The following is a 26,002-nucleotide window of genomic DNA, read 5'->3' on the forward strand; positions in this document are numbered from 1 at the left end:
GCTGTAAACAGCGATTTCCCACAATGCAACAAGGTTCACAGACAGGAAACTGCCAGGAGTACCACAGTCCTCAGAGTTTCATGTAAGAGGGGTTTCACCACAATATCAGTCATACAGCGCCCCCTGATGGTCTGTTTGTGAAAAGGAATAGATTTCTCATGTAAAAGGGGGTATCAGCTACTGATTGGGATAAAGTTCAATTCTTGGTCAGAGTTTCTCTTTAACCACTTGCCGACCGCACGCTTATACCGTGCGTCGGCAAAGTGGCAGCTGCAGGACCAGCGACGCAGTACTGCGTCACCAGCTGCAGGCTGATTAATTAGGAAGCAGCCGCTCGCGCGAGCGGCTGCTTCCTGTCAAATCACGGCGGGGGGCTCCGTGAATAGCCTGCGGGCCGCCGATGGCGGCTCGCAGGCTAAATGTAAACACAAGCGGAAATAATCCGCTTTGTTTACATTGTACGGCGCTGCTGCGCAGCAGCGCCGTAAGGCAGATCGGCGATCCCCGGCCAATCAGCGGCCGGGGATCGCCGCCATGTGACAGGGGACGTCCCGTCACTGGCTGCACAGGACGGATAGCGTCCTGTGCAGCCTCGATCGCCGGGGGGGGCCAGGTAGGAGAGGGAGGGGGAGGATTTCGCCGCGGAGGGGGGCTTTGAGGTGCCCCCCCCCCCCCTTGCAACACCCAGGCAGGCAGGAGAGATCAGACCCCCCCTGCACATCATCCCCATAGGGGGGAAAAAAGGGGGGCGATCTGATCTCTCTGCCTGCAACCTGATCTGTGCTGGAGGCTGCAGAGCCCACCCAGCACAGATCACTCAAAACAGCGCTGGTCCTTAAGGGGGGGGGGGTAAAGGGTGGGTCATCAAGTGGTTAAGATAATGTTACCTACAATGGGGGTACCTAGCACAAGTAGTCATTTATAGACAGGTACATTTGATAATATTCTATGTTTCATTGGTTTTCTTTTCACAGATAGAAAGCAGACAAGATGAGTGAACTTTAAAGGGAACCTTAAGTGACATGTGATGTGACATAATGAAATAGACATGTGTATGTACTTTGTACAGTGTCTAGCACACAAATAACTGTGCTATGTTTCTTTTCTTCTTTCTCTGCATGAAGGATTTAATATTCAGCTTTGCAAGTGACAGTTTCTCCCCAGTCACCACCCAGTCAGACTATACACATTAATTACCATGTAGTAGCCGATTGGCTACTAGCTACATCAGGCGACCAAATCACCGATTGGGCACCCAATTACCAGTAATTCGCACAGATGTCTATTAGATGCTTCATGAACGATCATGGCCCCCAATTGACCCTATTCGAGCTGAGCTATAGGTACAGCTATACACAGTCCAGAGATAAACCTTAGTTTAAAATTAACCAAATGGGAAAAAAAGGAAATGTTGAATATTTGATAACAGAATTAGAACGTTCATTTTCGAAAACACACAGCAAGAGAAATATCTTCAAACTTCTTCTAAGCTTTATTTTACATTTGGGAAAAAAATGAACTCAGAGAACAGTCTGGAGTTTGTATTTATTTTGACATTTCTATGTCATGAACCCGAGTAGCACTGTGTTAAGGCGTTTTATCACAGCTTTTCAATTTCTTAAATGTGTATCTAAACGAACACCAGCTTCTAGATAAAATAAAATGGCATATTTATGCGCTTAACAGATTTTTCAGTTTAACTCTTTGATCATCACACAATTTACACGCTGCTTATTTACATGATCTAGCTAACACCTTCCATGATGTTTGACATGATACCCAGTAAAACATACTACATTTTCTAATGGATATTTCAAGTCATAGGCATGGAAATGGAAAAAAGGAAGGAAGGTCGGTACACTTTCTTACTTATATGCTAAGAAGTGAACATTTATGCCTCCTCAAGCAAGGTCAGGCCAGTTTTAGGCGTAGGCAAACCAGGCAAACCATGCAGTTGCCTGGTTTGCCTACGCCTAAAACCGGCCCCACCTGTGTTGTTATCGGGAGCCAGAGACGGCATCATAGAGCATGTGGCTGCTGGGAAGAAATGTGACACAATTAGACCAGGTAATTTACAGAGCACTCCTCTGTACCACTCTGTGGGTGGAGAGGGAAAGGAGAAGTGGGCTTCCAACTCTCCAGCACCCCCAATGATCTCGGGGGTCATGGAGGCTCTTGGTACACCCAGGGCCGGATTTGCACTCTTTACAGCCCTAGGCCACTGTCACCAGCCGCCCCCCTTCAGTATAGGTAGCGAGATGACCCCTCCCCTCTTCCCTCTACTATAGGTAGCCTGATGACACCACCAGTATAGGTAGGCAGATGACTCCTCCCCTTTCCTTCCAGTATAGGTAACCAGATGACCCTTCCCCCCTTCCCTCTAGTATACGTAGCCAGATGACTCTTCCCCCTTTCCCTCCGGTATAGGTAGCCAGATAACACCCTTAATCCCTCCCCCCCCCCCCCTTCCTTTTCAGTATAGGTAGCCAGCTCGCCTTCACACTGCAGAAGCCATCTGTGTCACTCATTTCTTCGCTCGTCTCCAGTGCAGAAGCTTTCTCTTCCTTTCAGTCTTCAATGCTGCCCAAGTCCACAATGTAAACATGCACAGAGAGCAAGGTGGCTGCTGCACAGGCAGCTGGCAGCAGAGTACCGCGGTCAGGAGCTAGCCTGATCTCCCTGCATTGCAGCATTTGCAAGCTTGCAAATGCTGCACCAGTTTAGCCTGCTGCTTTGGTGTCCTTCCTCCTGTGGAGCCCTAGGCCATGGCCTAGGCGGCCTTGGCCTAAATCCGGCCTTGGTTACACCCCTGCATGTGAAAGAATACAAGCTATGGATTCTGATATAAGCCTAAGCAGGGCCGGATTTACCATAAGGCACTGTAGGCATGTGCCTACAGGTGCCTGATGATAGAAAGGCGGCTTACTCCCCTCCCCAAGTGCCTCCCTCCCTCCTTCCCTATGCAGAGTCCTGATGAGAGTGTAAATGAGAGGTTACTCACCCTGCTCTCAGCGTTGCACTGACGAGATCTCCCTTCAGTCAGCAGCACCTCTAGCTACCTGATACTGAGGTTTCTCTCGCTACCTAATGCTTGGAGACACCTCTAGCTACTTAGTATTAGGTAGCCAGAAGTACCCTCAATATTAAGAGACACCTGTAGTTACCTATGACAGGTAAGGGAGAAGTGACAGCTGGGACAACCAGCACACTTGTGGTGTGGTTCGGAGGGGGTTTGTAGGTTCATGGAGGGTAAAATCTAAGCTGCCAGGACATCTGTGCCTACAGGCTCCTGTGAGGTAAATCCGGGCCTGAGCCTAAGGGAGCATTGTCCTTGCATTTTTTAATGCAACTTTCCTCAAGCACAATTCTGCATTTGTAATCTATGTATTCTTTTTCGCTCAAACCTTTATGATTTTTATGCTGTATGTATGCAAAAGTTTGAATTGCAATGTTTCCGTGAATACTAATGAAGTTAATTTGCATCTATTTAACTTTCAAATTGCATTACTTTTTCAGGTAAAACTCAATTTTTCAGTGATTTTTCAGCTTCCCATTGACTTGCATTGAAACACAAATCGCACATTACACACACAAAAAATCAGTCCAGCCATCCGAATTTCCTACTTAATGCCAACTGTGGATAGTGCACCCAGGGCCGGTTTAAGCAACAATGGGGCCCCAGGGCAAAATAAACCTTGGGGGCCCCCCAACATATACCCCGGAACAAAAATCGGCATTAGGGGACCTTTTTTGCAGCTGGTATGGTCAGGGTGTGAAGTCCCAATCGGTCAGAGCTCCACATTCTGGCTATCCCAGCCTGCATGGGGGACAAGGGGTTAAAAAGTTTCAGGAGGGGGGACCCCACATAATTTTTTTTTTTTAAATTCCAACACTCTAAACATAAAAAAAAATTGGGAAAATAGGAAAAAATGCCAGGGATCTTCATACAGCCATATTGCGGCTGTATAGCGATCCCTGGCCAAAGCGCTGCGGCTGCGTATTGACCCCCTGGAAACCCCGTCAGGAAATGTATTGCTCTTTCGTTTGATGCATGTAAAATTACACTACCGTTAGGTTTGCTACTAAAAGTGACATTTACCGCATTTAAAAGTATACTTTTTTCCTTCTAAACTTTACAATCGATTTTCTCAAAAACTATAAGGTCTTTTTGAAAAATTGTTTTTTCCTCTTATTCCTAACGATCTCCTTAACATATCCTGCAAATTTAGGGTTTCTAGCATTTAAGGTGGATTTGCTATTAACCATTAAAGTCGACAGGTTGTTAAATGTGTTTTGTTTTTTTCCTTTGAAACTTTAAAATCGATTTTCTCAAAAACTATAAGGCCGATTTGCAAATTTTTTTTTTCCTCTTGTAGCCACTGGGGGCCTCTACAAGCTCTGGGGCCCTGGGGCAGCTGCCTCCTTTGCCTTAATGGTAGCGCCGGCCCTGAGTGCACCACCAGTTTGTTACTAAAGGACGCACATATGGTATAATTTTAACCGTGATGAATTGTAGAATACATTTGGTGTGTCTTAAAGCTTGGACCCACGTCACATACAAAGAAGTTAGAGCAATAGAGTACATCAGCACACTAGTCCTGATTATGATGCACTGCACATTTTTTGTGCACTATTCCACATAAACATCCGACAATTGTTTCAGGGGCCACGCAGTGTCCTCCTTTCTCAAGGCATTATGCCATATGCCTTGAGACAGTGGTACCATGCGTGGCCCCGAAACAATTGTCGGATGTTTATGTGGAATAGTACACAATAAATGTGCATTGCATCATAATCAAGACTGGAGTGCTAATGTACCCTATTGCTCAATTATTTAAGTGACACTGCCTTGTCACATCATCAAGGACCCAGAACCAGAAGGAGTGCCAGCTTCATTATTTACTATAAAAAGTAGTTAGAGACAAACTTAATCCAACATAAAAAAGTCATTTTCAAAATTATGATGATAATTTAACTCTATTAGTTAGCCATTAAAAGGTATTATTTTTTACAAAATGTTGTTTTTTTCTACCTACAGTACCGTATATCAAAATTATGATCAAACTTGGAAAAGTTTTAGCAAAACTACAAGAGACATACCATATTTATTAGACTATAAGATGCTTCTGACTATAAGACGCACCTAGGTTTAGAGGACAGGAACCAGGGGAAAAAAATATACTAATCCTGATGCATCCATGGTGAAGGGGCACCTTGTGAATTATGCCCCCTTTGTACCTCATGCCCCCTTGTACCTATTGTGTCTCTATGTGTCCTCCTCTGTCCTCCTCTATGCCCCTTGCTGTCCCCCATGCGTCCTCCGTTTGTCCCCTTGTGTCGTCCTCTGCATGGGCGCAGTACAGGGAGTCCCCGACATTGCGGCGGTATTGGCAGCCATTCACAAGTCAGGAACTCCCTGCATTTGGACTATAAGACGCAGGGATTTTTTGTTCCCACTTTTGCGGGAGAAAAAGTGAGTCTTCTAGTCCAAAAAATACAGTATGTGGTAATATTTTAACCATGATAAGTAGTAGAATAGAGTTTAGAGAGTTTTAGGGTTGAGGCCCATGTGTTGTGTATTCTTTTTGCTCCCAAACTGAATTAAAAACAATTCAATTTTCGCATATTCTGTATCAAACTAAAAAGAACTTGAAAAGTTAAAACAAAGTGACAAAATATAAAAGAAAAACACATATATTGTTTCTTACCTTAGGCCATGAGGGAATATTGGCATGTGGGGACTATTATCTTTTCAAATAAGGTCTTGTGATCATCGATAGTGTACAATGAGAAAGCAAAAAACAAAAACAATACACCTTTGTTTCCAAATACAATATTGTCACCATACATTGTATTAGGAACATAATCTAAATGTTGTAATATCCAGGATTAATAGGCCAATACAATTTGTGGGTTTAACTTATAGTTAATACTGTTTATTGTAAAGCTATAATGAACGTAAATGGAGAAATTGTGTGGTTTTTTTTCAATTTTTCCCTTATGTTCCCTTCAAAATGCATAAGGAGATAAGGTAATTACTAAACAAAATTATCACACGCTAAAAGCCTAATTTGTCCCCAATATACAGTGGCTTGCAAAAGTATTCAGCCCCCTTAAAGTTTTCCACATTTTGTCACATTACTGCCACAAACATGAATCAATTTTATTGGAATTCCACGTGAAAGACCAACACAAAGTGGTGTACATGTGAGAAGTGGAACGAAAATCATACATAATTCCAAACATTTTTTACAAATCATTAACTGCAAAGTGGGGTGTGCATAATTATTCAGCCCCCTTTGGTCTGAGTGCAGTCACTTGCCCATAGACATTGCCTGATGAGTGCTAATGACTAAATAGAGTGCACCTGTGTGTAATCTAATGTCAGTACAAATACAGCTGCTCTGTGAGGGCCTCAGAGGTTGTCTAAGAGAATATTGGGAGCAACAACACCATGAAGTCAAAAGAACACACCAGATAGGTCAGGGATAAAGTTATTGAGAAATTTAAAGCAGGCTTAGGCTACAAAAATATTTCCAAAGCATTGAACATCCCACAGAGCACTGTTCAAGTGATCATTCAGAAATAGAAGGAGTATGGCACAACTGTAAACCTACCAAGACAAGGCCGTCCACCTAAACTTACAGGCCGAACAAGGAGAGCACTAATCAGAAATGTAGTCAAGAGGCCCATGGTGACTCTGGACGAGCTGCAGAGATCTATAGCTCAGGTGGGGGAATCTGTCCATAGGACAACTATTAGTTGTGCACTGCACAAAGTTGGTCTTTATGGAAGAGTGGCACTGGCAAGAAGAAAGCCATTGTTAACAGAAAAGCATAAGAAGTCCCATTTGCAGTTTGCACAAGCCATGTGGGGGACACAGCAAACATGTGGAAGAAAGTGCTCTGGTCAGATGAGACCAAAATGGAACTTTTTGGCCAAAATGCAAAACGCTATGTGTAGCAGAAAACTAACATTGCACATCACTCTGAACACACCATCCCCACTGTCAAATATGGTGGTGGCAGCATCGTGCTCTGGGGGTGCTTCTCTTCAGCAGGGACAGAGAAGCTGGTCAGAGTTGATGGGAAGATGTATGGAGCCAAATACTGGGCAATCTTGGAAGAAAACCTCTTGGAGTCTGCAAAAGACTTGAGACTGGGGCGGAGGTTCACCTTTCAGCAGGACAACGACCCTAAACATAAAGCCAGGGCAACAATGGAATGGTTTAAAACAAAACATATCCATGTGTTAGAATGGCCCAGTCAAAGTCCAGATCTAAATCCAATCGAGAATCTGTGGCAAGATCTGAAAACTGCTGTTCACAAATGCTGTCTATCTAATCTGACTGAGCTGGAGCTGTTTTGCAAAGAAGAATGGGCAAGGATTTCAGTCTCTAGATGTGCAAAGCTGGTAGAGACATACCCTAAAAGACTGGCAACTGTAATTGCAGCAAAAGGTGGTTCTACAAAGTATTGACTCAGGGGGCCGAATAATTACGCACACCCCACTTTGCAGTTATTTATTTTTTAAAAATGTTTGGAATCATGTATGATTTTCATTCCACTTCTCATGTGTACACCACTTTGTATTGGTCTTTCATGTGGAATTCCAATAAAATTGATTCATGTTTGTGGCAGTAATGTGACAAAATGTGGAAAACTTCAAGGGGGTCGAATACTTTTGCAAGCCACTGTATATAAGTAGTTGTGATAAGTAGTTATAAAGTTATTGTCGAATGAATGGGAATAGTGCTCATATGTGAAAATTACTCTGGTCCTGAAGTGGATAACTACTTGCCGACTGCTCCACGCCAATTGGCGTGAGCAGTGCAGAAGCCCCAGGACCACTCTACGCCGATTGGCGTGAACGGCCTTCTATGGGGCTAGCAGGAGAGCAGGCTGCGCGTGTATCTCCTGCTTGGAAGGCGGAGCTCCGCTCGGAGACTGTTAGACAGCAAAACCACCGTCTATTAGGGTAGTACAGCGCTGCGATCTAAGGCAGCACTGTACTGTGTCACATGGCTGTCCCCTCCGGAAGTGTGGAAGTGATCCACTGTCATAGGCTGAAGCCTATAACAGCCGATCACACTGATTGGCCGGCGGGAGGAGGGAGCGGGATAAAAAAAAAAAAGAAATTTATTAGAAAAATATTAAAGAAAAATGTATTTAAAAAATAAACACTGGGGGGTGATCAGAGAAAAGGAGGGGGGGATCACTTGTGTGCTGTGTTGTGCGGCCCTGCAACTTAGCCTTAAAGCTGCAGTGGCCAATTACAAGAAAAAGGTCCTGGTCTTTAGGGGGGGTTAACACTGCAGTCCTCAAGTGGTTAAATGCTGAAAATTTGCAACTGCAAATTTGCTTACAACCAGAAATACAATGCAGTGCATTCAAAATACATTACGAGTGCAGTTTTTAATAGCGTGACCCCTTCCTTATTGATTTATGTAAAGTGTAATTTCAGTAATAACATATTTATAGTTATGGATTTTTCAGAGTTAAAAGTCAGACCTCCTCACAGTCAGCTCCTGGGATTGAAAGGCAGCAGTCTACCTAATGAAGGGTGTCATACATGGAGAAAGGTCAATTTGTCACAGGTTTTGCAGAGGCCACAGGCATCACCATTCCATTTCCAAGAACACTTTGCAATTTGGCACGTACATATTAGCATATCACAAAACTGCACTCCAATATGCTTCATATGCTGAGTTTCTGCTGGTGTATTTTATTACAATATCCAGCTTTGAGACTTTTCTGCATTTAACCACTTCAGCCTACAGTGTTGTTTACCTTATGCATCTGAGCAACTTTCACTTCCCATTCATTCACCAATAACTTTATCACTACTTATCACACAGAAATGATCTATATCTTGTTTTTTCCGCCACCAATTAGGCTTTCATTGGGTGGTACATTTTGCTAAGAATTATTTTATCCTAAATCCATTTCAACAGGAAGATTAAGAAAGAAATGGAAAAAAATCATTATTTCTCATTTTTTTTGGCCATTATAGTTTGAAATTAATACATGCTACTGTAATTAAAACCCATGCATTTTATTTGCCCATTTGTCCCATTTATTACATTGTTTAAATTATGTCCTTATCACAATTTATGGTGCCGATATTTTATTTGGAAACAAAGGTGCATTTTTTTCATTTGCATCCATCACTATTTACAAGCTTAAAATTTAAAAAATTATAGTAGTATACTCTCTTGACATGTATATTCAAGAAATTCAGACCCTTAGGTAACTATTTATGTTGTTGTTTTTAGTAATTTGTTTTTTTCTTTTTTTTATTAAACGTTTTATTTGGGTAATTTTTGGTGTGGGAGATAAACAGTTAATTTTAAATGTAATATAATGTATTTATTTAATAAAAAAAATGTATGTGGGTGTAGTTTTACTATTTGGCCACAAGATGGCCACAGTCAAAAAGTCCTGGAAGCGAACGATCTCGCTTCCAGGAAGAATTAGGAGGACGGGAAGCTTTTTTTCCTGTAGAAAGACATAGGTTTTTCTGCCAGGGACATAGATTAATGAATGGGAACTATATTCCCATTCATTGATCTTGGGGCTAACGGCCGGCGGCAGGAGCGAAAACGCATGGTGCCATTGCAGCAGCACAGTCTATCTGGATGGATATATCCGTACAGATAGACTTAAATGGTTAAAGTGAACCCGAGGTGAAAAGAAACTGATGAGATAAACAATTGTATTTATCCTCCCACTCCTAAAAATTAAGTTTTTTAGATATCACGTGGTTTTGTTTTATATTTAAACATTTACAAAGTAGATTAAATGTTATGTTGTCTCTGCTCAGTAGCAGTTTATTAAGTGTCCCTAAATGAAAATACATAAACTATTGACCTATTTTTTTATCTCCCTCTGCTCTCAGAAGTTGTATTCTGACAGAAAAGTTTTATGGCTGTAATTTGCTTATCAGTGACGGTTACTATACTCCCGACAAGGCAGCAGCTGTCACTTCCATGCCTAGAAATGAAATCTTTCAGGCAGCAAAATAAAACAAGTAAAACAGCGTGACTCTTAAAATGTTTTGTACTGCACATACACATGTTTATCTCATCATGTCACATGTCGCCTCGGGTACACTTTAAACATGCACACATCATTTGCATATTTTTACACATAATAACAATGATAATATCATAGTTACATAGTTATATAGTTACATAGTTATTTGGGTTGAAAAAAGACATGTCCATCAAGTTCAACCAGTACAAAGTACAACACCAGCCTGCGCCCTCACATATCCCTTCCAGAGGAAGGCGAAAAACCCTTACAAGGCATGGTCCAATTAGCCCCAAAAGGGAAAAAATTCCTTCCCGACTCCAGATGGCAATCAGATAACATCCCTGGATAAACATCATTGGGCATTACCTAGTAATTGTAGCCATGGATGTCTTTCAACGCAAGGAAAGCATCTAAGCCTCCTGTAAATGCCGGTATAGAATTTGCCATAACTACTTCCTGTGGCAATGCATTCCACATCTTAATCACTCTTACTGTAAAGAACCCTTTCCTAAATAAATGGCTAAAAATTTTTCCTCCATGCACAGATCATGTCCTCTAGTCCTTTGAGAAGGCCTAGGGACAAAAAGCTTATCCACCAAGCTTGTGCATTGCCCTCTGATGTATTTATACATGTTAATAAGATCCCCTCTAAGGCGTCTTTTCTCTAGACTAAATAAACACAGTTTATCTAACCTTTCTTGGTAAGTGAGACCTTCCATCCCATGTATCAATTTTGTTGCTCGTCTCTGCGCCTGCTCTAAAACTGCAATATCTTTCCTGTAATGTGGTGCCCAGAACTGAATTCCATATTCCAGATGTGGCCTTACTAGAGAGTTAAACAGAGGCAATATTATGCTAGCATCTAGAGTTTTTATTTCCCTTTTAATGCATCCCAACATTTTGTTAGCTTTAGCTGCAGCGGCTTGGCATTGAGTACGATTACTTAACTTGTTGTCGATGAGTACTCCTAAGTCCTTCTCCAAGATTGATGTCCCCAACTGTATCCCATTTATTTTGTATGGTGCTAGACCATTGGTACGACCAAAATGCATGACTTTACATTTTTCAACATTGAATTTCATCTGCCATTTATGTGCCTATATCCCCACCCTATCCAGATCCTATTAATATGTCCCTATCTTCCTGAGAGTTGATGATTCTACACAATTTTGTATCATCTGCAAAAATAGCAACATTGCTTACTACTGTATCTACTAGGTCATTAATAAATAAATTGAAGAGCACTGGACCCAGTACAGACCCATGTGGGACCCCACTGCTAACAGTCACCCATTTTGAGTATGAGCCATTGACCACAACTCTTTGTTTTCTGTCCATTAGCGTGTTCCCTATCCATGCACACAGACTTTTCCTCAGTCCTTGCATCCTCAACTTTTGCACCAGACTTTTGTGTGGAACAGCGTCGAAGGCCTTTGCAAAGTCCATGTATATCACATCTACAGCATTCCCAATATCCACATTAGCATTCACTACCTCATAAAAGCTGAGCATGTTGGTCAAACAGGACCTATCTTTAGTAAACCCATGTTGATGCTGAGAAATAAGATTATTTTCTACTATGAAGTCATGTAAAGTATCTCTTAGTAACCCCTCAAATAGTTTGCATACAACTGGTGTTAAGTACAGGTCTATAATTTCCTGGATCTGATTTTTTGCCCTTCTTAAATAATGGGAAAACGTGGGCTGTACACCAATCCACTGGGACTCTGCTAGTTGAAAGAGAATCACAAAAGATAAGATAAAGGGGTTTATCTATAACTGAACTTAATTCCCTTAGGACCCGAGGATGCATGCCATCCGGGCCAGGTGCCTTGTCTATCTTTAATTTATTTAGTCTTGCCTTCACTTCTTCCTGCGTTAAGTATTTAATATTACAGTTGGAAGATTGAGACTCTTCTGCATCTGTAATTTGCAACAGTGATGATTTCCTTGTGAAGACAGAAGCAAAGAAAGCATTTAATAACTCTGCCTTACCTTGGTCATCCACCATTGAGTTCCCACCCTCATTCTGTAGGAGTTCAATACAGTCAACCTTTCTTTTTTTAGAGTTGATGTACTTGTAAAACTTCTTCGGGTTAGATTTGATATCCCTAGCGATTTGATTTTCCGCTTCAAATTTTGCCAGCCTAATTTCTTTTTTATAACGTAATGAAGAACAGAGGCGCCAATAGGATAAAATCAATTCTTAAAACTTTTAAAATTGCTTGGGAGGCAGTGGTGGACTTACCCTCCACAAGCAGACACAAAAACTGTGTATTTAAAACAATCAGATTTATTGGTACACTCCAGGTGTTTTCGCAACGCGTTTCGCAGGTATATTCCCACTTCCTCAGGCAATAAAAAATAGGAGTACACACAGTACAGTCTCAAGGTCACGATAAGCACCTCTGTGACAGAGACGCTTTTCATGACCTTTAAAAGATTGCCATTTCCCTTCAGTGTCCTCCCCTTCTAGTACATTATCCCAGTTCACCAAACTTAGTGCCTGCCTGAGTTGATTGAACTTAGCTTTTCTAAAATTCATAGTTTTAGTGGTCCCGCTGCCCCGTGGCCTATCAGTCACCAGATCAAACGTTATCATGTTGTGATCACTATTTCCAAAATGTTCTTAAACCTGCACATTTGATACATTATCTGGTCTATTAGAAATGATCAAATACAGTAACGCATTCCCCTAGTTGGTTCCGTTACCATTTGAGTCAAGTAATTGTCCTGTAGTGATGTCAGAAATCTGCTGCTTTTACCAGAATGGGTAGCCTCAATACTCCAGTCAATGTCTGGAAAGTTGAAGTCACCCATAACTATATACAGTGGAAAGAAGAAGACGGATTCCGGAACTCCAAATGCAGAGATATTTTATTTAAGCACAGGTTAGAAATGTGCCAGTGTCGACAGCTGTTTCGCGTGACCTCACCCCTCCTCATAACACCAAGGCTTACCCCTTCCTCCCCAAATCCCACCTATATACTTGCAGCTTTTTCAATCTGCTGTAGTAATCGCAGTTCTGCAGCTTCATTAATATGAGGTGGTCTGTAGCATACCCCAATAAGCAATTGGCAACTTTTATTTCCACCATGAATATTTACCCAAACAGACTCCACATCTTCACAGTCTTCCTCCATCTCATCGTTCAGGACAGCTGTAAAAGAGACAAACACAACCAACATCAACCAACACAAATTAAAGGGAGGATCTTCCTCTGTATAACATAAGAGACTGTAGTGACATATAGAAGAATGTAGTAAATTATTCCAGATAACCCACTTTTAGAGTATTTATTCTGGTTTTGGCATCAGACACTTACTATATCTATATATTGGTATAAATTGGAATGTAGCCCCGCTCTCACAGTGATATCATTAAATAGCCTGTTTAGCTTCGAAGCATTCTGGGAGACCAGGTATTTTTCATACTAGCTTCGGAACACTCAGTATACAAGCAATCTGCAGAGCTGCACCTGACAGCACTAAAAATGTCACCATATGTGATGAATTTCAGAATGTAAACCAGGGAGAGGAAGGGGTGAGGAAATAGATCATCAGGGGAGTCTGTATGGCTGATATTGTGGCGAAACTCCTCCCACAGTGGGATATCGTGGCCATAGCCCTGCCCCTGACAGTTTTCTATTTGTAAACCTTGTTGCATTTGGGGTATTGGGGAATAATAGATGTTTCCAACTATCAAGCAAGCAGCATCTCTGCTGTGCATATATACATATATATATATATATATATATATATATATATATATATATATATACAGTACAGACCAAAAGTTTGGACACACCTTCTCATTCAAAGAGTTTTCTTTATTTTCATCACCATGAACATTGTAGATTCACACTGAAGGCATCCAAACTATGAATTAACACATGTGGAAGTATAGTACATAACCAAAAAGTGTGAAACAACTGAAAATATGTCATATTCTAGGTTCTTCAAAGTAGCCACCTTTTGCTTTGATTACTGCTTTGCGCACTCTTGGCATTCTCTTGATGAGGTTTTAAGAGGTAGTCACCTGAAATGGTTTTCACTTCACAGGTGAGCCCTGTCAGGTTTAACAAGTGGGATTTCTTGCCTTATAAATGGGGTTGGGACCATCAGTTGCGTTGTGGAGAAGTCAGGTGGATACACAGCTGATAGTCCTACTGAATAGACTGTTAGAATGTGTATTATGGCAAGAAAAATGCAGATAAGTAAAGAAAAACGAGTGGCCATCATTACTTTAAGAAATGAAGGTCAGTCAGTCCAAAAAATTGGGAAAACTTTGAAAGTGTCCCCAAGTGCAGTCTCAAAAACAGGGATGCTCATTCGGATCTCGGGTACCCGAATTAACCCGGGTATCCGACTTTTTTCTATTATCCGGGTCGGATCCGTATTCCAGATAGTTCTGCAAATATTCGGATAGCTATCTGCAGATAGTTTCACTACCGATTCGGATACCTGCGGATATCCGAATTACCCGAATCACAGATTTAAAAAAAAATCTCTCTCCTCTTCCTCCTCCTCCAATCCATCCTCTTATATCATCCTGTAGGGAATTGCAGTTTTTCAAAACAGCTTACATACCATAGCTGGGATTAGAACCCAGGACTCAGACCATCAGCCACACTACATGCTAAAGCTGGCCTAGCATCATTGTACCATACTACCATTATGATCAATTCAATAGAAAAAGTAGCATGATTAAGGATTTGTACTTTTTGAAAAGCCAGCTCACATACCATAGCTGGGATTAGAACCCAGGACTCAGTGTGTAGTAGGTATCTGTCTTACCCACTAGACCATCAACCACACTACATGCTAAAGCTGGTTAATGATTTTTTGAAGGCCGTCACTTTTTAACCAGTGTTTTAGCCACTACAATGAGAACACAACAAAACAGACTTCTCTCAAAAGGGAAAGGGTTCACCAAACGTTGCCTCCAGTCACAGACTTTGAAGATTTTCGTGACCTGGCTGAAATACAGTACTGTATTAGAATCTTTTTATTGAAGTTTTTATTGGAAATACATTTTTATTGCACTCCTGTTGTAGGTGTGGCCTCTCTCCTACCATCTGATAAATGCTAGGCCAGCTTTGGAGAGAGAGAGAGAGACAGAGAGAGACAGAGAGAGAGAGAGAGAGAAAGAGAGAGATTTTTTTTTTAAACGATCTTTCAGTTCGGGTATCCGAATCTGGGCGGATACCACAGATACAGAACAACTGTTAAGATGAGACTGTGTGAATCAGGCCTTCATGGTAGAATATCTGCTAGGAAACCACTGCTAAGGACAGGCAACAAGCAGAAGAGACTTGTTTGGGCTAAAGAACACAAGGAATGGACATTAGACCAGTGGAAATCTCTGCTTTGGTCTGATGAGTCCAAATTTGAGATTTTTGGTTCCAACCGCCGTGTCTTTGTGACATAGACAAGGTGAACGGATGGTTCCCACTGTAAAGCTTGGAGGAGGAGGTGTGATGGCGTGGGGGTGCTTTGCTGTTGACACTGTTGGGGACTTATTCAAAATTGAAGGCATACTGAACCAGTGTTGCTACCACAGCATCTTGCAATGGCATGCTATTCCATCCGGTTTGCATTTAGTTGGACCATCATTTATTTTTCAACAGGACAATGACCCCAAACACACCTCCAGACTGTGTAAGGGCTATTTGACCAAGAAGGAAAGTGATGGGATGACCTGGCCTCCACAATCACCAGACCTGAACCCAATCGAGATGGTTTGGGGTGAGCTGGACCGCAGAGTGAAGGCAAAAGGGCCAACAAGTGCTAAGCATCTCTGGGAACTTCCTCAAGACAGTTGGAAGACCATTTTAGGTGACTACTTCTTGAAGCTCATCAAGAGAATGCCAAGAGTGTGCAAAGCAGTAATCAAAGCAAAAGGTGGCTACTTTGAAGAGCCTAGAAAATGACATATTTTTAGTTGTTTAACACTTTTTGGTTATGTACTATATGTAATTATTGTAATAATGTTTTGGTATAGCAACACAGACGTCTGATTATGTGGTGATCTGCAGAATCACCAATAATACAGACGCTATACCTGATTATGTGGTGATCTGCAGAATCACCAATAATGCAAGTATAGCTAACAGGAACACAGAGTGAGATGTGCTTGGTGCAACAGTAACTGATTAGTTTAATGAGACCTCACCAGAGGAGCTGGTGGGTACTATCAGAAACAGTAACTGAGTAGATTTAACTAAACCTCACCAGAGGAGCTGGTGGTGGTGGGTACTATCAGAAAAGCACCTCACCAGTGGCAAGGGCCCACTGGTGAGTAGAAAGGTCAGACAGGCTAGGTTCGGCAACTGAGAGGCAGATACAGTACAGAATCAGTAGGCAAAAGAGTAGTAGGTATTCAGGCAGAGGTTCAGCAACTAGATCAGATGGGCAGAGGTACAGAAACGTTAAGCAATAGCGGAGTCAGAGATAAGCCAGAGTCATACACAGAATATCAATAATAATACAATAAACAATAGTCCTAGTCTTGTGTGAAATCCCTGGTTTCCTCCCAGATCAAAGCACACCGGATACTAGTCTAAGGTCTGAGCGCTAACACGTATGTATTCACAACCGCAGACAGGTTGCGAGTGAATAGTGAAGGCTTAAAAAGCAGAGGAGACCTCACAGCCGCGCCCCCAACAATTAGCCAATCCTGAGCGGCGTGAGTCCCCTTTGACGTCAGCCGACCAGCAGGTCAGCTGATGCGCCTCCTCCCAGCATAAAGGTCCTGTCTACGCGCGTGGCCGCGAAATACAGCAACCATATGTGTTAATGACAATTCCGTTCTCGGCGTGCTAGACGCCGGCGGAACGGAAAACCCCCCGGAGCAGGGAACTGAGGTGGCTGCGGAGACACCCTGTGTGCCTGCAGCCACAGATGTTACACTATACTTCCACATGTTAATTCATAGTTTGGATGCCTTCAGTGTGAATCTACAATGTTTATAGTCATAAAAATAAAGAAAACTCTTTGAATGAGAAGGTGTGTCCAAACTTTTGGTCTGTACTGTATATATATATATATATATATATATATATATATATATATATATATATATATATATATATATATACAACCTTTTAGCCTATCACATTGTTAGTGGGCATGTTTATAGATTATGGTAGCTGGTTCTGTCTTTTTTTTTTTTCATGTCTGCCAGTTGTAAAGATGATGACCCGCAGTCTCACAGTGGATTAAACAACATGAACTAATTACACAGAGCGTATCAATCATTTCTTGCTTCTTCTATTTTTTTAACTTCTCACTTTCAATGTATTGATTTCTTTTTCCCCTACTACTATCTTTTGGTAAAGTTCCTATTTAAAGCTCTGGCACGCTGTATCTGCAAGCAACTTTGACAAGCGAGCGCAATGTTTCCCTCCTTACTCCAGCTGACAGAAGGCACCTTATGCCCTGCCGTCATCCCTCCTCCCCACCCCGTAGCAACAGTGCATGTTTTCTAGGCTACAGCTCGTGCCCAGAAAAGTGATTCTATCTAAGGGCTGGGCGCAACAGTAGTCATGCGCGCAAACGCACCATTAGTTTCAGTCTGTAATTTGTTACTTTCTGTGATAAAGGATGCCAACACGCTCCCCATACGCCTCTTGTCTAGTGTAATTATATCCACTCTAAGGCCCGGTTCACATTAGCGTTCTTTTGCGGAGCTGGCCGTACGGATCCAGCCATCTGGATCTGGCCAGGCGGCCCGTTTTTACAGCCAATGTGCTGTAAACGTCCGTTTTTCCACTGGTTCCTATTGCGCTGCAAAACCTTCCATTTCCAGACCACTGGGAACAACAATCTGGAAAATTAGGTCCTGCAGCATTTTTTGTCCATTTAGCGTAATGAACAATAGAGGCGTACGGCCGGATCTGGCCCTAAAGTACAAAGAAAACCGGGCCTAAAGCTAAATACACACTTTCAATAATTGCTGAGCAGGAATATCTTTGGGAATATTCCAGGGACGATAGGTACACGGACACATTGTTCTGTTTTATGGAGAGGTGGGAGGATAAACTTTTATAGGGACTAGAAAAGAAGAACAAATAGAAGGGCATGGTAAATGTCAAAGACTTGGCTGACCACAGCCCCCATCAAATTGTACCAAAAATAGCCATCTGGCAAGCAGGGGTGTGCCAGAGTTTTTGCCCCATGACACTTTAATCTGTCCCTGGCCCTGATTGGAGGTTGCTGGAAAACTGGCTCAGAGACTGCATTGTGTTAGAGCGCAGACCTGAATTTCACAGGAGAGGACTTAGATATGTTGAATTAGTAAGGGGTCTGTCTTTACCAAGATTAAATTCCCCATATCGACAGAGCATTATGATAAATTGATCTTGGCCTTCTTTCCAGTTTACTTTGCAGATCAGGCCCTTCAGTGGTAATCAGGAAAAGTGGGCACCTGAAGCTAATGGACTATTTGGGCATCCCATGGCCGCCAATGCAAAATATCAGCTATTGGGCACCAAAAAATAAGTTTGGGCGCCTGATAAATAGCGGGTACCGGGCCTGTCCAACCAAAATTTTTAGTTTTGAGAATTAGTGTTTTGAAAAATATTGTTTTGTAATTTGTTTTGACAATAATCATTTTGTAAATTAACGTTTTAACTTTTTTTAGCATTTCGAAATTCATTTAAAAATTATAATTTTGTAAATTACTGTTTTGAAATGTATTATCTTAGAAAAGTATTGCTTTTTGTATTAACGTTATTTACAGCAGAGAACAGGGGGTTTTAGGGTTAGTCATGGGGAAGGGGGTTTTATGGTTAGATGTCAAGATGGAGGATTTAGGGATAGGCACCACCAGGGGGGCATTAGGGTTAGGCACCACCAGGGCCGTCTTAGGGTTAGGCACTGCCAGGGTAGTCTTAGGGTGAGGCAACACCATGGGGGGTCTTAGGGCTAGGCACAACCGAGGGGGGGGTCTTAGGGCTAGGCACCACCAGGGGCACCTTAGGGTTAGGCATTGGTTGAGGGAGGGTTATGTGTAAGAGTAGGGTTTGGTTGAATTGTAGTAAAATATTGGTAATATTTACCAATGTTTTACTATGCTTGTTATGACTATAAATACATTTTCATTGTTATAGATGATATTTTGCAATTTTGGATTCACTCTGCGTCCTTTTTATTGCCGTTATTTTAACATACTGTATTTATTATTCTATCTCAGATAAAAGATGATTTATTATTCTATCTAAAGATGAAGAAACGATAAAAATGTTGTTATAGATAATATTTTAACATTTTGGCTATACCCCGCATACCTTTTTTTTCCTACCGCCCTTATTTGATGTATGCCTTATGTTGTGAATACACAATAATTTTTTTCTGCAGATTCACTGGCCGATCGTTTTTCTGATCTATTTCCCAAAAATGTTTACATTTACTACTAAGAGAAAAATCGATCAGAAAAAAAATTGTAGAAATCAGATCGGATGTGTCGGAATTCAAACCTGTCAGAGATCGAACCATCTATCTGCCAAAAAAACTCATGGTGTATTCCGAGCATTACAGTGACAGAGGCTAAGGCACTTTTTCTTCACTGCTAACACACCTGAGCAATGTGAGCCTCACGCTGAGCACATTAATCTACTTGCACAAACAAGCAGCGCCTTGCAAGAAAGGCTGAATGTTTGCAGTAAACACAGGTTTATCAACATCCCCGTGTGTACATAGCCTCCTACATTCTGGTAAGTTAGCAGCAACACATACCAGAATAGGAGTTTATTTTTCCGAGGATAAAAAAAAAACACACTGAGCAGTTTAATCTGCTGTCAAATCTTTTTCAATACACATTGATTTATTAAGGTAAGCTATTAAATCCAACATCTATTTCCTAATAAAATGCTGCCATCCACTAGACTCTACTGCGAGATCTAAAAATAGGTGAGCTGTCTTTAGTTAATCCTTTCTACAGAAATGCTCAGAAATGAACTGTGAACAAAGAATACCATGTTCAAGTCAACGTGACCCTGTGGTGAGAGGGATATGATGATGAGACGGGTATGGAGGATGCTTTATTTATTTTCTGCCAAACAATGTCCGCTGCCTGATCGTTCGTGATCCTTCTGGGTGATAGTTTTGGAATGATCACTGTACATGCATGTGGCATGAGGGAGGTAAATTGGGAGGTGCCGCAGGAGTTTGAACATATCTTTTTGACATAAGGAAGAAATACAACTTTAATGTGTGATTGCATGCAAATGTAATCTATGATCTAAAGCATTAAACATAGCATAAAATGAACAGCTAAAACCATTTGAGTGGTTTCCAAGGTACTCGAAGGGTTAACATCAAGCTTTTCACTTTATTTAGTTTCGAATTCAGGGGCGTAACTAAGAGTCCCCGGGCCCCCCTGCAGAAATTGTGAGCAGGCCCCCCTCCCCCCAGGGCCCACTCGTGGCTGTTTTGGGGGGCTGGAGGGGTCGCAGCATGAGGGGAAAGCTATGGCCACACTCGGCGGGGAGGGAGGAAGGATCCCCCCCCCCAGTCACCTCAGGCTTTCCCCTCTGCACTACCCTCCAGCTTCAATAGCTATACAAGTGCAGCGGAGCGGCGTTCAGCGGCAGGCAAACATACCTTCTGTGCATCTGGACGCTTTGCGCTCTAGTGACTGACGCTACTTCCTGTTTTATACAGGAAGTCGCGTCAGTTACTAGAGCGAGAAGTGTCCGCGCTGGAACGCATGGAAGGTATGTTTGCCTGCCGCTGCCCGCTGCTCCGCTGTACTTGTATAGCTATTGAAGCTGGAGGAGAGCACAGAGGGGAACGCCTGAGGTGAGGGAGGGGGGGGGCGGACACCTTCCCCCTTCCCCGCCGAGTTTGGCCATAGCTTTCCCCTCATGCTGCGACCCCTTCCACCCCCCAAAATGGACACGAGCGGGCCCCACGGGGGGCCCAGGGCCTCCCCCCCGTGCGGGCGCATGGGCTGCATCCCCTATTGGTACGCCCATGTTCTAATTGACAAGCTCATGGTTTCCACACAGTAATTATAAGATTTTTCTGGAAATGTACTACACTGTGTAAACAGGATAGAAAGGTTTTTGCATTATCCGGGGGGGGGGGGGGGGAGAGAACTTTCTCTTCTTTGTTTGTTTACTATTTACGTAATTACAAGTCTATCTAATAATATGTCCTGCAGCTGGCATTGATATCAGTTGGTTTCGGTGAGGTTTAAGTATGCATTCAAATGACATCAGACCAGTCTAATGCTGGGCATACACGGGTCGATCCGGCGGCTAATTAGCCACCGGATTGAATCCCGCCGCGTCCCTGCCGCGTCCCCGCTCGTCCGCGTGTGCACCCGGATCAATTCCCGCTCGACCCCGCCGGCACTTCTTATCTCCCGCTCAATTCGCCGCTATTGTCTGACCCGCGGTGATCAGACATGTCGGATATTATCAATCGAGCCATCAGCGGCTTGATTGAGCCGTGTATGCCAAGCATTATAGTGTTTTGTATTCATTTTTACTGTGTTTAATGTTTAGCTTGGGAGCTATGGGGCCCCCTCCGCCTCCCCCTTCCTGCAGGGTAGTGCAAGGAGCAGTGTAATAGTAAAGATGGTAATCAGCTAATTACAATTACACAAAATTTCACGTAAAGTTTTGCAATTATGCCTATACGTTATTACGATTTGAAAATTCAATTGATTTCGCATAGTTATTAGTAATTTCGCATAAAATGTCTCGTAATTTTCACGCTATTTTGTGCCGACTTTGGCAGTGATTAGCAAAGCCCCCATACATACTATTTACACCAAAGTTGCTACTGTATGTTGAGGAGAATAGTGAGTACAGGTCAGAAAAATAATTTTCCAAAAAGACCTTGTAGTTTGAGAAAGTCGATTTTAATAATACAAAGACAAAATGTTTTTTTAAAATAAAAAAAAATGCCAGTTTAAAAACCATTTTTCTTTGCATAAAAATGATTTTCTCAAAAACTACAGTCTTTTTGAAAAAATCTTTTTTTTTTTATTTGTACCCAGTATTCTGCTTAACATAAAATTTTGGTAGTAATAGCATGTATGGTGGGGGCTTTGCTATTAAAGGGAACCTAAACTGAGAAGGATATAGATTTTTCCTTTTAAAATAATACCAGTTGCCTGGCTCTGCTGCTTATCCTGTGTCTCTAATACTTTCAGCCACAGCCCCTAAACAAGCATGCAGATCAGGTGCTCTGACTGAAGTCTGATTGGATTAGCTGCATGCTTGTTTCAGGTGTGTTATTCAGCCAATACTGCAGCTAAAGAGATCAGCAGGGCTGCCAGGCAACTGGTATTGTATAAAAGGAAAAATCCACCCCCCTCTCAGTTTAGGTTCCCTTTAACCGCTAAAGTCGGCACAATATTATGTGAAATTTTGTGAAAATTACCCGAAAATGTACACAAAATTATTAAATATTCCTATAACATACGAAATTAATTAAGATTTTCTTTGAAATTTCACATTACGATTACGATGTGTAATTGCGAATTTCGATGCGGATTTCGCATATACAAAATTTTGGCCCACCACTGCAGTGTAATGCTCCTGCTCCTGTGTTTGCTTTGGCAGTACATATACTAAAGTTAGAATGCCATAGAGAAGATTAGCATGGCCCCTGTGCAAGGATAACATGTTTTTTTTTTTTTTGTATTGATCATACTATTAGCATTGTATTTTTACATATGTTCCGTCACATTTTTTTTTCATTAATACATTTTTCTTGTTTTCATCTTTGCTTTTTCCAATTAATAGTGCTTTTGCCTATATAAAAAAAATAAAACAAACAAAAAATATTTACCTGCTCCAGCACTGTGCCAGACCTCCTTAGTTCTTCACGCTAGCTTCGCACTCTATGCTGCTCCCCTATAGCTATTGATCACATGACATGCAACAGAAGCCAGGATGGGGAGGAGTGTTTAACTTGCGGAGAGGAGATGTAGAGCTACAAGTGAAACTCAAAAAATTTGAATATCGTGCAAAAGTTCATTTATTTCAGCGAGATATTTTAAACCTTTATTTGTTTTAATTTTGGGATGATTATGGCTTACAGCTTATGAGAACCCCGAAATCAAAATCTCAGACCATTAGAACATTGCGAAAAGGTTCAATATTCTAGGCTCAAAGTGTCAGACTCTAATTAGCTAATTCATCCAAAACACCTGCAAAGGGATTCTGAGCCTTTAAGTGGTCTCTCAGTTTGGTTCAGTATTACTGACGTAAATCAACTTTTTACATGATAGTCTAATATTTTAAGTTTCACTTGTATTACTTGGCCACACATTGGGGGAGACAAAGCTGTCTCGGTGTCGGGGAGAATAACTGAATCCTAGGTTGGGAGCTCCATCATGCTATTTTCGCAGGGGGCCCCTTGGGTTTAAGTTAAGTCCCTATCAGACTCTGTACTTTTTCCTAGATGATGATATCGGCCAAGGAAAAATGAAACTGTGTACTTCTGTAAGAGTTTTCACAGTTTGCCTTTATATTCCCTCAAATGGAGGTCAGGAGTGAGAGAGAAACTCCCTGTTATAGATAGCCAGACTTTATGGCATTATTTCAGCAACTGCATTGTGCACACAAAAGACCTCTGAAATGTTGCTTCCAGATTTCTCCGAGATACTGTATTCCTGCATAAGCTGCACTGGCAAATGCGCGGTTCCTGGCCCTGTACGCCTGCCGCTATTATCTCTGTGCACTCGCTCTGCTTACAAACCAGAGTGAAATGTATTTTAAATCACCATTTATTCTACAGAGTGTTTTTTTTACCAGTCTTTTTTTTCTCCTGAGTCAGAACGAATATTAGGGATCAGGACAATAATTCCACCGTTTCAAGAACAATTTAGGCTTTCCTAAATGATGCCAAAATAACCGTTCTTTATGCAGCTCTGAAATCACAATTATCCACATGCAGAGTGTTTTCAGCTCCTTCTCAGAATATTAAACCAACCAAGCTCCATGCAAATTTCCATCCACAGGACTGGAGACCCGGATGATCAGCCTGCCTTGAAAGGTACGGTATTTACTAAAGCGCTAAATCCTAAGCCGATTGTGAGTCATTGCAAGCAGTTAAACCTAATCATCTGTTTTAGGAACAATAAACTTTGCTTTACTCCCCGACTGGACACAAAAAATGTGGCCTGCTTACCTGCTCCATTCATCCAACATTTGTTTGGCATCCATCTTTTGCATTTGGCCGCGCTGCTATGTAAATCCTGATAGTTGTCATTGTTTTCATCTCTTGAGTGTCCCTGAATTTATATCTGCAAACACACATTCCGCTTTCCTTAAAGGGACTCCGAGCAGTGCAGAAACTATGGAAAGATGCATATCATTTTAAAGCTCTCTTTCTCCTCTTTCCAATGATATATAAACCGCCGCCCTACGCCTTTTAGTTTTCGCTATTTTCACGATTGAATTTGCCGCAGCCGTGATTTCAATCGCGAAAATCGAGAAAACTAAAAGGCGTAGGGCGACGATTTAGGTGTCGCCAGAAAGAGGAGAAAGAGAGCTTTAAAATGTTATTCATCATTCCATAGTTATAATTGTATTACACAGGATGACTTTTTCCTAAAGTCAGCAGCTCCATTCTGCTGAATGGAGCTGCTGACACTGGGGAAAGTGTCGTCCTGTGTAATACAAGTAACTATGGAAAGATGGCTATCATTTCAAAGCTCTCTTTCTCCTCTTTCTGGCGACACCTAAATCGTCGCCCTACGCCTTTTAGTTTTCTCTATTTTTGTGATTGAAATTGCGGCTGCGGCAATTTCAATCGCGAAAATAGCGAAAACTAAAAGGCGTAGGGCGACGGTTTATATATCATTGGAAAGAGGAGAAAGAGAGCTTTAAAATGATATGCATCTTCCCATAGTTTCTGCACTGCTCGGAGTCCCTTTAAGAACTCATAAACTTTGTTCGCTGTGTGCTCGCTGGCATCCCATCTCTATAACATCAGGAAAGCACAATTTTCCCATTTTTTACCATTTAGCATCTTTTAATCAGAAAGCTGAAAGAAATTGATCCCATGGCAAAAAAAAGAAAGGCAATAGCACTTAAAGTGGACCTGAATTCTTGCACAGGAGACAAGGAAAACAGAAAGAAATGCACTCTCCGGTGGCAATCTCTATGGCAACGGTGGCATCATGTGACACGCTGCTAGGTAATGATGGCAGGTCACATGCTGCCATTACCATGGAGATCACCGCTGTAGAGTGTGATAAGGGGAGTTGGCTTTTTTGTACATGCTCTGCACCTATCGTTCTAAGGGCGGCAGGGTGGAGAAGGCGAGAGGAGCAGAAGCCCTCTATCGACTGGCCAGCTTCATAGCGCCCACGAGCCGAATCCAGCCCACGGGCCGTAGTTTGCCCATGGCTGCCCTAGACTATGGTAGAGTAATTAGAGCCTTACTGTGGGTAGGACAGTAAACTGTGAGCCCCTCTGAAGGACACTGAGTGTCACGAATTTCTTCTATGTACTCTGTATGGAGCTGCAGAAAATGTGAGGTCGATAATTGCATAATAAAGGAATGAGTATAATGTTACTTTAATATCTAAAGGTTGAACAGGGCTCTGCACTCATACACACTGATAATGATGCTTGACATTTTCTTCAAAGCTCAGTGGTATATCAAGCTTAATCTAAAAATATTGCATACCTTGGTGCCCCACTGCTACCATATTGCCTGGACCCCAGGACACTTCTGCTTTCTACAATACATTTGGATACATTTGTACACCTGGCAGAATATTTTCTCTGTTGAACCTGTCTGATAATCAAAACGCTAATATTCTATGGAATTGTCCATTAAGAAGTCCTGGCTACTAACCGTACGAATGACCTGTTTCATTACTACAGTTTCATATTTGCTAGATTCATGATAAATTCTGTTAGGTGGTTTATATGAATTAGCATATGTGTTTAAAGCAGAACTAATGAACGTTCACTGCAAGTAAAAACCTCTCTGCCT

General features: G+C 41.9%; 1 protein-coding gene and 1 pseudogene across 1 annotated transcript in view; both read left to right on the forward strand.

Annotated features, from left to right (window-relative positions):
• Positions 1 to 26,002, forward strand: part of RXFP2 (relaxin family peptide receptor 2) — a 390,074-nt gene that overhangs the window by 64,941 nt on the left and 299,131 nt on the right. The gene's annotated exons all lie outside the window — the stretch shown is intronic.
• LOC137555092 (U6 spliceosomal RNA) lies at positions 22,596 to 22,689 on the forward strand (annotated as a pseudogene).

Source organism: Hyperolius riggenbachi, chromosome 2, assembly GCF_040937935.1.
Source record: "Hyperolius riggenbachi isolate aHypRig1 chromosome 2, aHypRig1.pri, whole genome shotgun sequence".
Taxonomy (NCBI): domain Eukaryota; kingdom Metazoa; phylum Chordata; class Amphibia; order Anura; family Hyperoliidae; genus Hyperolius; species Hyperolius riggenbachi.